Consider the following 13,115-nt stretch of genomic DNA (forward strand, 5'->3'; position numbering starts at 1 on the left):
TAATGGAGTACTATGTAGCAGAGAGAAAGAAGGAACTTCTACCATTTGCAGCAACACGGATGGAACTAGAGAGAATTATGCTTAGCGAAATAAGCCAGGCAACGAAAGAAAAATACCTTATGCTGTCACCTATTACAGGAAACTAATGAACAACACAAAGAAATGAGCAAAATTGAACCACAGGTATGTAAACAAGGAGTAGACTAATAGTAACAAGGGGGGAGGCGGGAGGGAGAGAAGGGGGTAAGAAGGGGAAGGGTCTAGTCAAAGAACATATATAGATGACCCACGGACATGGACAGCTGAGTGGGGACTAAATGTTGGAGAGGGAGGGAACAGGGACAGGGAAGCAAGAGGGGGAAAATTTTGAGACAACTGTAATGGGAAAACAGACAAAAAAATTTTTAGTGGGGCAAAAATGAAAATATGAAAAATGGAAATGCCAGTTTAGTGAATATTAGAAGGACAAGGAATTTCCTTCACACTGTATATTTTTCTCCCTCTCTGATCCCTCCAGAGTTTGGCATTCTAAAGAAGTAAGTAATAACATAAGTTTATTTGCATAAAACTAATAAGACCAGTTGTTAATAGAGGGTTGTTTTTTTTTTTTTCTTTTTTTTTTTGACGAAGACTGTGACTGGAATGTCAAGCCTAAAGGAGACATGCTTTGGCTCAGGTTGTTGCCAAAAAGCCCTGAGGAACTGGGAATGACTTTCGAAGGTAATAAAAGCCCGCGAGATAAAAGGCCTGGTACCATGGTTGGTTGTACGGTCCACAGCAATCTTTCCAGGGAAGGAACGAAGGTTGTTTTCCTGAAAGATGGCTAGAAGGGACCTTAAGGCACAATGAAAAACCAGAAGGACTTAGAAAAGACAGGAGTGTACAGGCAAGGCTGAATGCCAGGTGTGTGGCCCAGCTTCTGTGCCCTGAAGAGCAGACTGAAGGTCACCCTAAATGTTCCTTGCGTAAGTTCCAGCAAAGCAAAACTAAAGATCGTAAGTGATCATTTGCTGCTCTTGTTGTGTATATGCAAATGAACAGAATAAATTAAAAATGGACTTAATGCAGTCCCTTTAATGACAAGGAGGGTAATCTTAGGGAAAAAAACCATTATTCAAGGAAAATCACAATGATCAGCGGTAGACTATAAAGTAGTGCAGCTAACCGTCTCTAAAGTTTCTTTTTATTTAAAATATGTTTTCACTTGAAAGTTAAACCATGTCTGTGGTATCATCAAAGATATTTAAGTTACAGGCAAGAAGAATGTCAAGTGCCTTGCAACTGGATGTCTTTCCAATAAGACAGTCTTACAGATTTAGGGACTTGTTTGTAGGTTATAATACATAAATTAACATGTGTTTTCTGTTTTCAAAGGGCATAAGCCTATGACCGCATTACCCAAGTGATTGTCTGCACGTATAGGCCTCACTTAATCCTGTCTGCAGCGCTGCCTCCTGAGACTCAACGGTTTGGCTGAACTAAGTGGCTGGGTTGGCGAAGAATGGGGTGGTCTGTGGGCTTCACTTTAAAACTGGTTTCTCTTTTCTATCCTAATGGCGTGGACTGAAAGGGCCCAGAGGTCGGAGAGGGGGGAAACCTAAAATATTTCCCTCAGCCAAAACTAAGTGTAATGAGCAAAAGGGTTTTGGACAAGTGACATGTGCCTAGCACACCTTCCTCCAAAGAAGCCTTTTTTTTTTTTTTCTCTAATGTGGAACATTGAAAAATTAATCCCTGCCTTTTGTCATCTAGTGGTTATGGATTGAATGATGTCTTTTAACCCTTTTTGCCAAATATGTTGCCCCCAGAATACAACAAGGATGCCAGCCTGTTTAACCAAGCACGCCGTTGTCCGGAGACAGCCAACTGACCTGGAGTCTGCACGATCCTTCCCCATGTGGGAAGGCCACCCTCCCCTCCACACCCCCACTCTTATTAGGGATTTCTGGACCCAAGGGTAGGTAGGATGATGACCATGTCCAGCTTGAAGCAGCTAGAGGAGCATGAGACCTTCGCCCATTGTCCTTTATAAGATTATAAAGGGTCTTAATATCTAAGAGGGAAGGATTGTTATTTTTTATTCTTAAAGTCATTAATTATTTATTAAAGGGGGAAGAAGGATAAAAAGAATACATAGAAGGGTGAAGCAGGAGAACTTGTACGTACGAGCCATGGGTATGGACTTGGGGGCGGATTGCTGGGGCGGGGGTGCTGGGTGGAGGGGAGTATAGGGGAAAAAGTTGGAACTATTGTAACCATATCATATCAAAACACTGCTTCAAGGACATCGATCAAAGTCATTAATTATTTATTAAAGGGGGAAGAAGGATAAAAAGAATACATAGAAGGGTGAAGCAGGAGAACTTGTACGTACGAGCCATGGGTATGGACTTGGGGGCGGATTGCTGGGGCGGGGGTGCTGGGTGGAGGGGAGTATAGGGGAAAAAGTTGGAACTATTGTAACCATATCATATCAAAACACTGCTTCAAGGACATCGATCAGAAGCCCAGTGCCCGCATGATCCAGCAGCGCCGCCGATGGCAAGTGGGCAGGTTCTCATCATTAGGACTCCCGCGATGTATGATGGCTGAGTCCCCATGTGGCAGTGGCGATGAGTTCAGCCAACAGCTGGCCAGGATGTTGTCCTGGGCCTGGGCCGCACAGATACATACTGAGGCTTCTGGGTCTTGTCTCAAGTTTTTCAGAGCTGAGTCATGGGAAGGAAAGGGGCCACTTGTGAAGACCAGGTCTCCACATGGGTCTCACACCTTACCTTCCTTCTCACTTCCATGACATGGCTTCGGCACCCTTTGTTCAACCTCCCCTCATCTTACCTTCCTCTCAGCTTCTTCAATGCCTGAAGCAAAACCTGCCTCCTCCAGGAAGTCTTCTTGGAGTGCCCCAGCCTACCTTCAGTTTTCCCATCAGCTTTCCCAGTTACAAAATTAATCTTCCCCTTTTAAGAGTCTGAAGTGCTTGCCCTGAACTAAGTGATTTTGAGTCTGGTTCTCTGAGTCTGGTTTCTTAGACTATAAGCTCCCTTAGGATGGGGCTATGTCCTCTGTCTTGGCGACTCCATGGTACATAACATGTACTCATCTGCCTAAAGACTTAACACAACTGAATTGAGCTGAGGACCGTTCCCTTGGGACTTATCCCTTCCCTCTTCTATGACCCACTGTGGGCCTACGCATTCTCTCACTGGCCCCTGAAATCTCACCAACGCAGAGCACAACTTACCGGCTTTAACTTCATGCAGATGCTCTTCCGTCATTACGATCTTCATGAAGGGGACCAGGGACCCTTGAGCATAATCCGAGAGGTGAGCATATCTACCTCCTTACTCTGACCCCACCCCCATCCCACCCTCGGACCAGACCTCCTCAGAGAAACTCTCCCTTCCCCTTCTCCAGCCTTGCAAATGGGGACACAAAAGGAGAACTTCATTCTGACCCTGCAACAGAGGCCCTGGGAGAGGTGGCAGGCTCAAAGGGCAGGGATGGCACCAGGACAGGGGCAGGATGTGGGCTGTAGCCAACTCTGACAGACAGCCCCAGGCAGTCACTTAGTCAGACTGGCCCTTAGTATCCTCACCTGAGACTGGAGGCGGTGCTGCCCCAGCTGCCCCTTCTCTGGGGAGTTTGAACCACAATAACATGAAAGACACCAAGTGCCTGGCATACCCTCCAGGCAGGCAGTTGGCAGGGCCCCTGGAGGGGCTGAGACCCAGCTCCTCAGCGATGTTACTTAGCCCTCCCCTGCCCCTAGCCTGCATGCCTGGCTCCCAAAGTGCCACCAGATCCTTAAATGGCCTATACCTCTTGCAAGGCCCTTCCTACACTTTCTTACCTGGCTAATTCCTATTTATTTTTGAATATTCAGCTCAACATAGTTGCTCCTCCAGGAAATCGTTCCTGCCCCTGCCCCCAAGCTAGGTTAAATGCTTCTCTGGGTTCCCAGAGTCCCTGTGAGTCTCTCTCTATCTGTATATGGCCTGTTGTATTTTACATGTGACTTATGACTCTCCCATCAGACCAGGGGTTTCTTCAGCTTAAACTCCCTGGGGGAGAGGGAGGGCAGTCTCCAAGGATCCTAGAGCATGAGCACAATTGTATGCAGATATGCATTTTCCTAGAATAGGTGTTCCTAACTTTCTTCAGAGTCTCACAAAAGATCGGTCACCCATGGAGGCTGGAGTCCTGCCCCACAGTGGGGGCTGTCTGTGGGCAAGGCTGGCATTGCTCAACTCTGTTCCCCCAGCACAGCGCCTGGCAGAGAGGAGACTCCCGCGGTGTTAAACACCAACACTTTTAGAAGTGATTAATTTGGAACAAGATTTAGGAAGTAATGTCACTCCCCGGGAGAAGCTGCCTCTGAACAGGCCCCCACATTCTGAGGGCTCCCCCAGTCCAGGCATGACTCCTCTGTCCCATCACTGATCATGTGAACGGCATCACCCCCTGAAGGGTTCTTTGTTTCCCTGGACTAAGCATAGTGACTGACACAGAATAGAGGGTCAACCACCATTTGCTAAACAAACCACCGAAGGGATCCACGGATGGATGGATGGATAAAAAACTGCAACTGATTTGAGGAAAGTCAAGGAAACATCACTTTACAAAGTACAGGGCTGGGAGCATCATCCTCTCTAAGCCTCTTTGCAGCAGGGCTTCCTGGTCTTCGGTGAAGGGTGTGTGATTATTTTGTGGGGAGCGGGAGTATAGCTGGGAGAAGACATACCCAGCATGTCATCAGACGGGTCCTGCAGGGGATTCTGGGTGAGGGGACTCTGCTATTTGTTTTTTCCACACAGAGACAGAGCCTGGCACTGTGGTGAGAATGAAGGTAACTAACACTGAGTGAGCACCTTGACGTGCCAGGCTTCACGTTAAAAAAAAGAAAAAAAAATTCTTGTCTAGTCTGTGAAACAGGAGTTGCTCCCCATCTCACAGGTGAGAAAACTGAGCTCAAAGAGGGGGCATCATGGAGCTGAGATTCGACGTCACTTTTCCACGTCCACAGTGGCAGGTCCCCGCTGCGCCTGGGCCTAGGCTGCACTCCAGGGGGAACTGTTCTGCTATGTATAGTTGTCAAGGTTCTGACCTGCACAAGGACTCCAGGCTGAATCCAGCCTGTGGTCCACGCAGTGATCTCAGAGGAGAGAAGACCTTTCTAATTTGCACCACAACTATCTGCTAACCAACCCTCAAACCCCAGGGGAGGCACCCATCCAGGTGCCCAAAGGGCTGGCAGCTTCCTTCCACGTTGGAGATTGTGCAGAGCCCCAGGAGCAGCACTAGTGCCCGGGTAGGTTACCTATGAACATGACGGAGGACTTCCGGAGAGAGGCTCGGGAATTCTTGGCATACTCCAGGCTCTGGTTGAGAAATGTGAAGGCGCTGTCTCGGTGGGTGTTCACCTGGGACAAAGAGAACCCCCAAAGTGCTGAGCCCTCATGAGAACTAATTACTCATCCACTCCTCCCGAAGCTGGGAATGGTGACTGTCAGGCAGCCAAGCCCTGGCCTCTTGCCTCCTGAAAATCTCTGCCTGAGCCCCCAGAGGCCAGGCCTCATCTTCTCCTGGCAGATTACAAAAATCACTTTTGTGGTCTTTCTGCCTTGAGTGTCTCCTCTTCCAACCCACCCCCCTGCTGCAGCTGGAAGGAAAATTCTAAAATGCAAGTCCATTCAGAGGTGAGGATGCACATGACGTACAAGGGACATGATCGATAAGGAGAAAGATCTGACCAGGGTGAAGGATTCAAGTTGCAGAGCAGGTGGGAATAAACTGGAAAGTGAGGAAGTTCTTAAAGGCCCTTAAAAGCCAAGCAGGCAGAGGGCTGACTTATGCTTTAGAAAATAGGAAGCCAACATTCATTCATTTTTTTTTCTTATTTTTAGATTTTATTTATTACTTTTAGAGAGAGGGGGAGGAAGGGAGGAAGAGGGAGGAAAACATCAACATATGGTTGCTGCTCACGCGCCCCCAACCAGGGACCTGGCCTGCAACTCATGCATGTGCCCTGACCAGGAATTGAACCAGAGGCCCTTTAGTTTGCAGGTGAGCGCTCAATCGGCTAAGCCACACCAGCCAGGGCCCAACATTCATTCTTGATAAGGTGATGGCAAAGCAATAATTTGGGCAAAATAATCTGACAGTGGGGCTTGGGATGAATTTGATCAAGTAGAAACTAGGGGGCAGACATCTTGCTAAGAGGCTGTTGTGGGAAATGAAGAGAAATCTGATCTGATCACTCCCCTGTTGACAATCTCCACATCAGGGAGTGAACTCCTGGGCATGACGCAAAGCCTTTATGATCATGTCCCTTGTCGGCCTCAACTTCCGCACTGCCTTCACCTGCCATGCACATTATGCTCCAGTCCCAGGATGTAGCCCAGTTCTCCTCAGATCTGTGCCTGATACAAGCAGTTGCTCCTAACTGCAGCGCCCTTCCCTCTCTTCATCTGAGGAATTGCCTCTCATCCCTTGAGGCTCAGCTCAGAAGCCAGCTCCTCCCTGAAGCTCCCGCAAACCTCAGGCAGAGCTGATTCTAGCACCTGTGATGTTTCTGCAGCATCTTGCACAATCTTTGTCACAGCACCTATGACATTGTGTTGTAATTATTTATACCCATTTCCTCCACTGGATCCTAAGCTCCCCAGAGAGAAGGAGCCATCTCACTGCACTCAGGGCCTCAGTGCCCTGCACAGGACTTGGCATGCTGCAGGTGCCCAGAAACTGTTGGATGATGGATGGATGAGTGAGTGAGTGAATGAATGAATTGATGACTAGGTTCCCAACCCCTTCCTAAACCAAACGGTAGAACTTAACCTTCACGTGAGCAAAACTAGGGACAGAGAATCCTGCAGAGTCACAAGCTGGCAGCCCACGGGCCATAAGTGACCAGCCGAGTGGTGACCCACACAGTGTTTTAAGCAAGCTAAACTGATTACTGATTAATGTTTTATAAAAATCTGGGTTTCACTCTGGCCAAGTAGCTCAGCTGGTTAAAATGTCTTCCCAATATGGCAAGGTTATGGGTCAGATCCCTGGTCAGGGCATATACAAGAATCAACCAATGAATGCATCAATTAGTGGAACAATAAATCAATGTTTCTCTCTCTAATAATAAAAAAAAAAATCTGGGTTTCTAGCTTCTGTTGTGAAGGCGAGGACCTGGCAAGAGTGGCTGCACAGTGAGTTGGAGCACTCCACTCGGGCTTTCAGCAGGGACTGGGCCCTGCAGGCTGCCACAGGCACTACCGCTGCCACGTCACTCGTGATCATGTCTGCCCAGTCCCTGGGCACTGCAAGTATGTGAATTAGCGCCCTGGCCAAGCACTTCCTCCAGGGCGTTTTCTCTCTGTGTAAGATGATGGTAACGATATTAGACACTGGGTGAGGAGATTTTGAGCCTTCCTGAGAATGGTGGTCCTGAAACATCTTCCCAATCTGATATTTTGTATATATTTGTTAGGTTGGTATGGGGAATACTGACATGCTCGGTCCAAATCTCCCTTTGGGTTTGAAAAATGCATTCTCCCAGCTATGGAGATTGCTTTGGCTGAAGAAAACCGTTAACCCAAGGTCACATCCCTTCCCAGGGGGGCTGGCGGCCAGAGACAGGCAGGATGTAAAGATATGACCCCCGACTCCAATTTGGGGAATCTCACGCAGTGCTGGCTGAGGCCTCCCTGCAACCACGAGGAGGCTTGACTGCTCTACCACTCCTGCTCCTCGCTTTCCCTTCTGCAGGTGTTAACCCCAAGGGTGCACCCTCTTAAACCCTGTGCGTGCTAATCTGTCTTAGAGTCTGCATCCAGGGGAACCCTGCCCATGACAACAGGGAGGGTAAATGAGACCAGATGGCAAAGCTTCCTAAATGTTATGCAGAGGTACTGGGCCATATCCAGCACTTTACTACCTTAGGATGTTCTCAGGTGTTACCTAGAAAAGGGGTTCTGTGTGGCCAGATAAGTTTGGAAAACCGTAAATTAAACAGCCATGAAACGTGCCCTTAGCACGGAACATCTCAGAGACTTCAAAGAGCTGATGGTGCTGCAAATACCCAAGAGGAAGATGACAATGCAGTGTTTCCCAAACCTAGTTTGGGACGTCTGAGAACGTCCTTTCTCCCCAGTAGGGCATATCCTATAGAACTGGTGTCATAGCCCTGGCTGCTGCGGCTCACTTGGTTGGAGCATCATCTCATAAACCAAGAGATCTCGGGTTCTATTCCCAGTCAGCGTACGTGCCTAGGTCTGGGGGCCGGGCCTGTCAGGGTGCATACAAGAGGCAACTGATCGATGTTTCTCTCTCACATCGATGTTCCTCTCCCTCTCTCTCTCTCCCCCTCCCTTCCCTTCTCTCTAAAAACCAATAAGCATGTCCTCAGGTAAGGATAAAAAGAAACAAAAGAATTGTTGTCATAGACAAGACACTCTGGGAATTCCTGTTGTAGAAAAGGGAGCCGGTAAAGCCCTTTCAGCAAGATAAACAGATGTGTGTTTTCACCAGACCACTCTGGTGGCCTGAGTGGGGAATGGATTGGAAAGGTGAGATTAAAAGCTGGGAAACCCACTGGAGGGCTAGACCCAAGTCCTAGCTGAGAGACATCCATGACCTGAACTAAAGGCAGTGACAGTGGGGGTGGGGAGGGAAAATCAGATTCAGACGTATTTAAGATATTTAAGATTGATCCAGTGTGGAAGGTGAGGGAGATGAAGGCGTCTAGGCCGATTCTGGGTTTCAGCTTTGGGGCTCAAGAGGGACAGAGCAGAATTGCAACAGGAAGTCATAAGTTTGGAAGAGACATGCTGAGCTTGCAGTGCGTGTGGTTCAGTTTGGGGGTTGTGTCTGGTAAACCCCTGGAAAGGGAACACTAGGAGTAAGGAGAGAAGTTAGAGACCGAGATGAACATTCAGGAGCCAACAACTCATGGGTGCTATTGGAATTTCCAGTCAAGATGTAAAAAGAAAGAAGAGGAAAGGAAAGAACTGCCCACCTCCAACATACTCATAAGGAACCACTGGCGTCTTGGAAGCACTCACAAGGTAGTTGCAAATCTTGGCCACCGTCTGTTGCTGGCTGTCCCAGGGCTTCCGGCTATAAGCTCTTTTTGGCAAGTCCCACGCCATGAAGCAAGAACAGCGGGACAGGGTCTTCACGCAGCACTGAGGACCAACAGAAAGAGAATACCAGAGCTGTGGAGTTCCGGGACAGCCAGAACATGTTCCAGAAGAAAGTCGTGTGAAACGGCACTTTGGAAAATCAATTCCTATTTGAAGTGGACAAGCGCAGCTGGTGTTTGGAAGAGGAATCCTGACACAGGTGCTTTCGGAAAACAGACTTCTCACCAGAGTGGTTAGTGACTCCGGATCAGTTTCCATAGAGGGAGAGGCACCCGCAGGGCCAGGGTCCTGCGCACACTCACCGGGCCCACCTTGGTGTTGCCCTCTTGCATGGTCAGCAGCAGGGGAACCAAGGCGCTGATCAGCTGTTCCTCCATGGCAGGGGTGCGGGGCGACGACCGCAGCTTCCGGACCACCTTGCCGTACAGCTTGATGCAGGAGGAGCGCACGTCTTCTCGTGACTGGGAGAGACGTGGAGGCTCAGGCACGCTCCCTCCTCCAGGAGGCAGCCTGGGCCTCTGCGCCTCACAGGGACACACCACGGCCTTCCTTCCACTCGTTCTGAGTGGCCCTCCAGGCACAGGAGGCACAGAGACAGAGAAGAGCAGAGGCCCCCTGGTGGGCCTGATCTGGGGCTGGTGTCTCCCTGCTGGAGCCCAGGTCTGGAGCTCCTCCCGCTCTTCCCAGCCAGGCCTCCTGCTCACCCAAAACATGTCTTAGAGTCAAGTGGGAAAATGAGCCCTCTGCCTGGACCAATAAGAAATGCACCTCCTGTAGGTGGACCAATAGCAATGAAGCAAGTCACTGGGAGACTTGATTATAAAAGAAGAGCTCCCTCCATGCGAGACAATTAGAAAAGGACCTTTCTATGCAGACCTATTACAAAAAGATGTAGACAAGTTGGAATGATGAATGAGGTACCCCTTCCCCTGGGCTGACTTGGCCCTGCCCACTTGGCACTGCCCAGGTGCCAGTGGGCCATGGAGGTATTGCAACCTGCAGGGAAGTAAAGAACCATCCTCTATAGCCAACTCCCACCCCTCCCACCCACACCCAAGGGGGTCCCTTACATCACTGAAGTGTGGCAGCAGGATCTGCAGCAGCTCCACATAGGCTGAGCTGTCATTCAGTTTCTTGTGGTCCAGCCCCTTGAAGATGGTCTTGAGGTTTTCGCCTGCCTCCATCAACAGCAGCCCATCCACATTCTTCAGAGCCTTCACCATGAAGGGCAGAAGAGCCTGCACCTTGGTGGTCTGTGGGGCAGGAGCATTTGGAATGGGGCCTCCTACTTGGGCTAACAGGTGGGAGACCCAGCCTCTGCTTCACCGAGAAGAACTCAGTGCAACAAGGCTCACTTCCAGGCCTTTGCTTCTGCCATCCCTCCGGCCTGGGACACCCTCACTGAAGCTTTTGCTGTCCTCAGAGCCTTCTTTGGCCCTGCCGACTCCTTCCTGGCCTGAATACCCGAAGCACTTGGCTGTCTACTCCCTTCCTTGTATAATTATTAGTTAGCTTTAGAGTCTACATCTTGTCATTTCACCTGCTATATATATATATCATGAGCCATAACAGTGCTTGGTAGAAAAAAACAAAGCACTTTAAGAAATGCTAATGATGTCCCAACAATCCTAGCCTTGGTTTCCTAATCTGTAAAGCAGGAATAATTACTGCCATCCCCAGCCCCTCTCACACACACACTGCCTTTAGGGACATTATGAAAACTCTGGATTACAAACTACTTCAAAACAAATGAAGTATTTAGGGAATTATTAAGGGATACCCATTTTACAGATGGAGCAGCTGAGGAAGGGACAGAAACAGGCTCCGATTCTGATTCTAGCCACCGGCATCTGAAAGTCGATGACAGCAAGCTCCGTCCTTCCTCCAACCCAGAGTCCAGCTGGGCTGGGCTTTCCTCTACCCTTGGCTTACCTTCTCAGTCTTGCGGGCCAGAGTGGCCAGGCCTCGGATGGACAGAACCTTCATGATGGGATCGCGGTGGTTCAGGCCTTCCACCATCCGCCCCAAAGAGTATTTCTCAGGAATCAGCTGCACCTGCTCCATCTGGAGGAGCTAAGGGAGGAACAGTGATTACTCCCTGGACGGAGGGGATAGGCAGCCCTCTGGGTCCCCACGCACTGGTAGCACAGGCCGGATGACCAGGGGCCGGGTGTGGGGCACGAACAATTATTGCCCAGTCAGCACCGTCCAATGCAAGCCACATGTACAGGCCTACACTTCCTAATACCGCATTAAAAGAGTGAAAAGAAATAGGTAACATTAACTTTACTAATACATATTATTTAACCCAGTATATCCAAACTAGTATCATTTCAGCATGTAATCAATATAAAAATTATTGATATATTTCACACTGAAACTTGGTGTGAATTTTATACCCAAACACATTTCAATTCAGACTGCATTACAAGGGTCACTAGGTCCCATGTGGCTGGTGGCAACCATATTGGACAGTCCAGCTTTGGTTAGTGATAGCCACTGGTCCTCTGTCTCCACCCGGCATTCAGTGGTGACGGCCCTGTGCCCTGTCCTTTCTGCCTACTCTTCCCAGTGAGCCCTCCATTCTCAGAATCTTAACTGCTGTCCCTGGGTAAATAACTCCTAAGTCTGTGCCTCCGGCTCAGCCTCCATCTGGAGCTTCCAATTTGGAAAACCAACAGTTTACCGCACACCTCCACTGGATGTCCAGCACCTCATGTCAGAGTTGAACATGTCACTACCCAGCTCAGAGCCCCCATTCTCCCCCATTGCCTTCCACCATCAACCCTAATTGCTCTGGGGCCCCATTCGTGCCTGCCTGCCCTCTAGCCACACTCACTATCAACCAGCTTCTAAACAAGCTGCGCACCATTCATGGAATGACCCAGACTGTTTTGTCCCTTTAGGGTGGACAGGATGCCCTTCTGCCACAGCAGCCACCTCCGCTCTAGCCCATGCTTACTTTGCGTGACTCCATCTAGAACTCAACCCCTGAGAAGCCATGTCTGACAGTGCCCCCAAGACTCACCTCGGCAGCTGGCTCCCTTCTCTGGGCCCCCTAGGGCCCTGAACATGGAGACCTTAGGACTCCCCTCTGCTAATGTATCTGCCTGCCCTCTCCCATTGTGGGTTTCCTTGAGGACACAAACGAGTGTTTCTCCTTTGGGTCCCTTTGAGACAGCTGTGTTGTGGCATATGTGCTTAGGGGACACTTGTTGCCTGAAACATGAAATTTGGTTCCTTTCCTCACTAGAATTGCCCTTCCTCCTGTGTCCCCATTGCAGGGTTAGCAATTCCCCCACCCCCAGTTCTTTTCCCAGCCCCAAACCAGGCATCACTCTCATCTCCTTCCTCTCCCTCCACACCCTCCCCACCCACCACAACCACCGCTCTTCAGTTTCCTCCTAGTTGTCCTCATAAACACTTCTCCTACCTCTTACCTTGCCCTATATCTACTGAGACTAGTGAGACCATGTGTCTGTATAATGAGAAGAGGGAGCTGGGGAGAGGGGCTCCTACCCATCCATACAAGATACTCAGGCCTGCTATGCACCAGGTTCTGTGCTGGGCACTAGAAATACAGGAAAGAGTAAAGATGATGATGATGGTAATAATAGCAACAGAGTTGACTCGCAGAGAGCACTTCCTGTGTCCTGGAACTGTTCTGAGTGATGGATGTAAACTCACTGAATCCTCATCGAAACCTATGAGATCGGCAGTTCATTATCCCCGTATTACAGGTGAGGAAACCGAGGCACAGGCAGGTTCCGTGACTCACCCAAGGTCACAAAGCTCCCTAGAGGAGTTCTCCGGCCATTGGTAGAAGCAAGTACACATACGACACTCACAGCATAGGGGCCTGGGGGGCTAGGGAGGAACATCTGAGCTACATCAAAGTTCCAGAGTGTATGCAGCAGGCCTGGCTCTGGCCAGGAGCAGACCACCACCTCTTCTGGGAAGTCGGAGAGCCTAGGGGAGGAC

The 13,115-nt window shown here is 49.5% G+C and overlaps 1 pseudogene; it reads right to left on the reverse strand.

Moving 5' to 3' along the window:
• Positions 1-2,454: 2,454 nt before the first annotated feature.
• LOC150003233 (maestro heat-like repeat-containing protein family member 7) overlaps positions 2,455-13,115 on the reverse strand; it is a 76,461-nt pseudogene continuing 65,800 nt past the window's right edge.

The sequence above is a fragment of the Furipterus horrens genome, unplaced genomic scaffold, assembly GCF_987537825.1.
Source record: "Furipterus horrens unplaced genomic scaffold, mFurHor1.1.pri manual_scaffold_8, whole genome shotgun sequence".
Classification (NCBI taxonomy): domain Eukaryota; kingdom Metazoa; phylum Chordata; class Mammalia; order Chiroptera; family Furipteridae; genus Furipterus; species Furipterus horrens.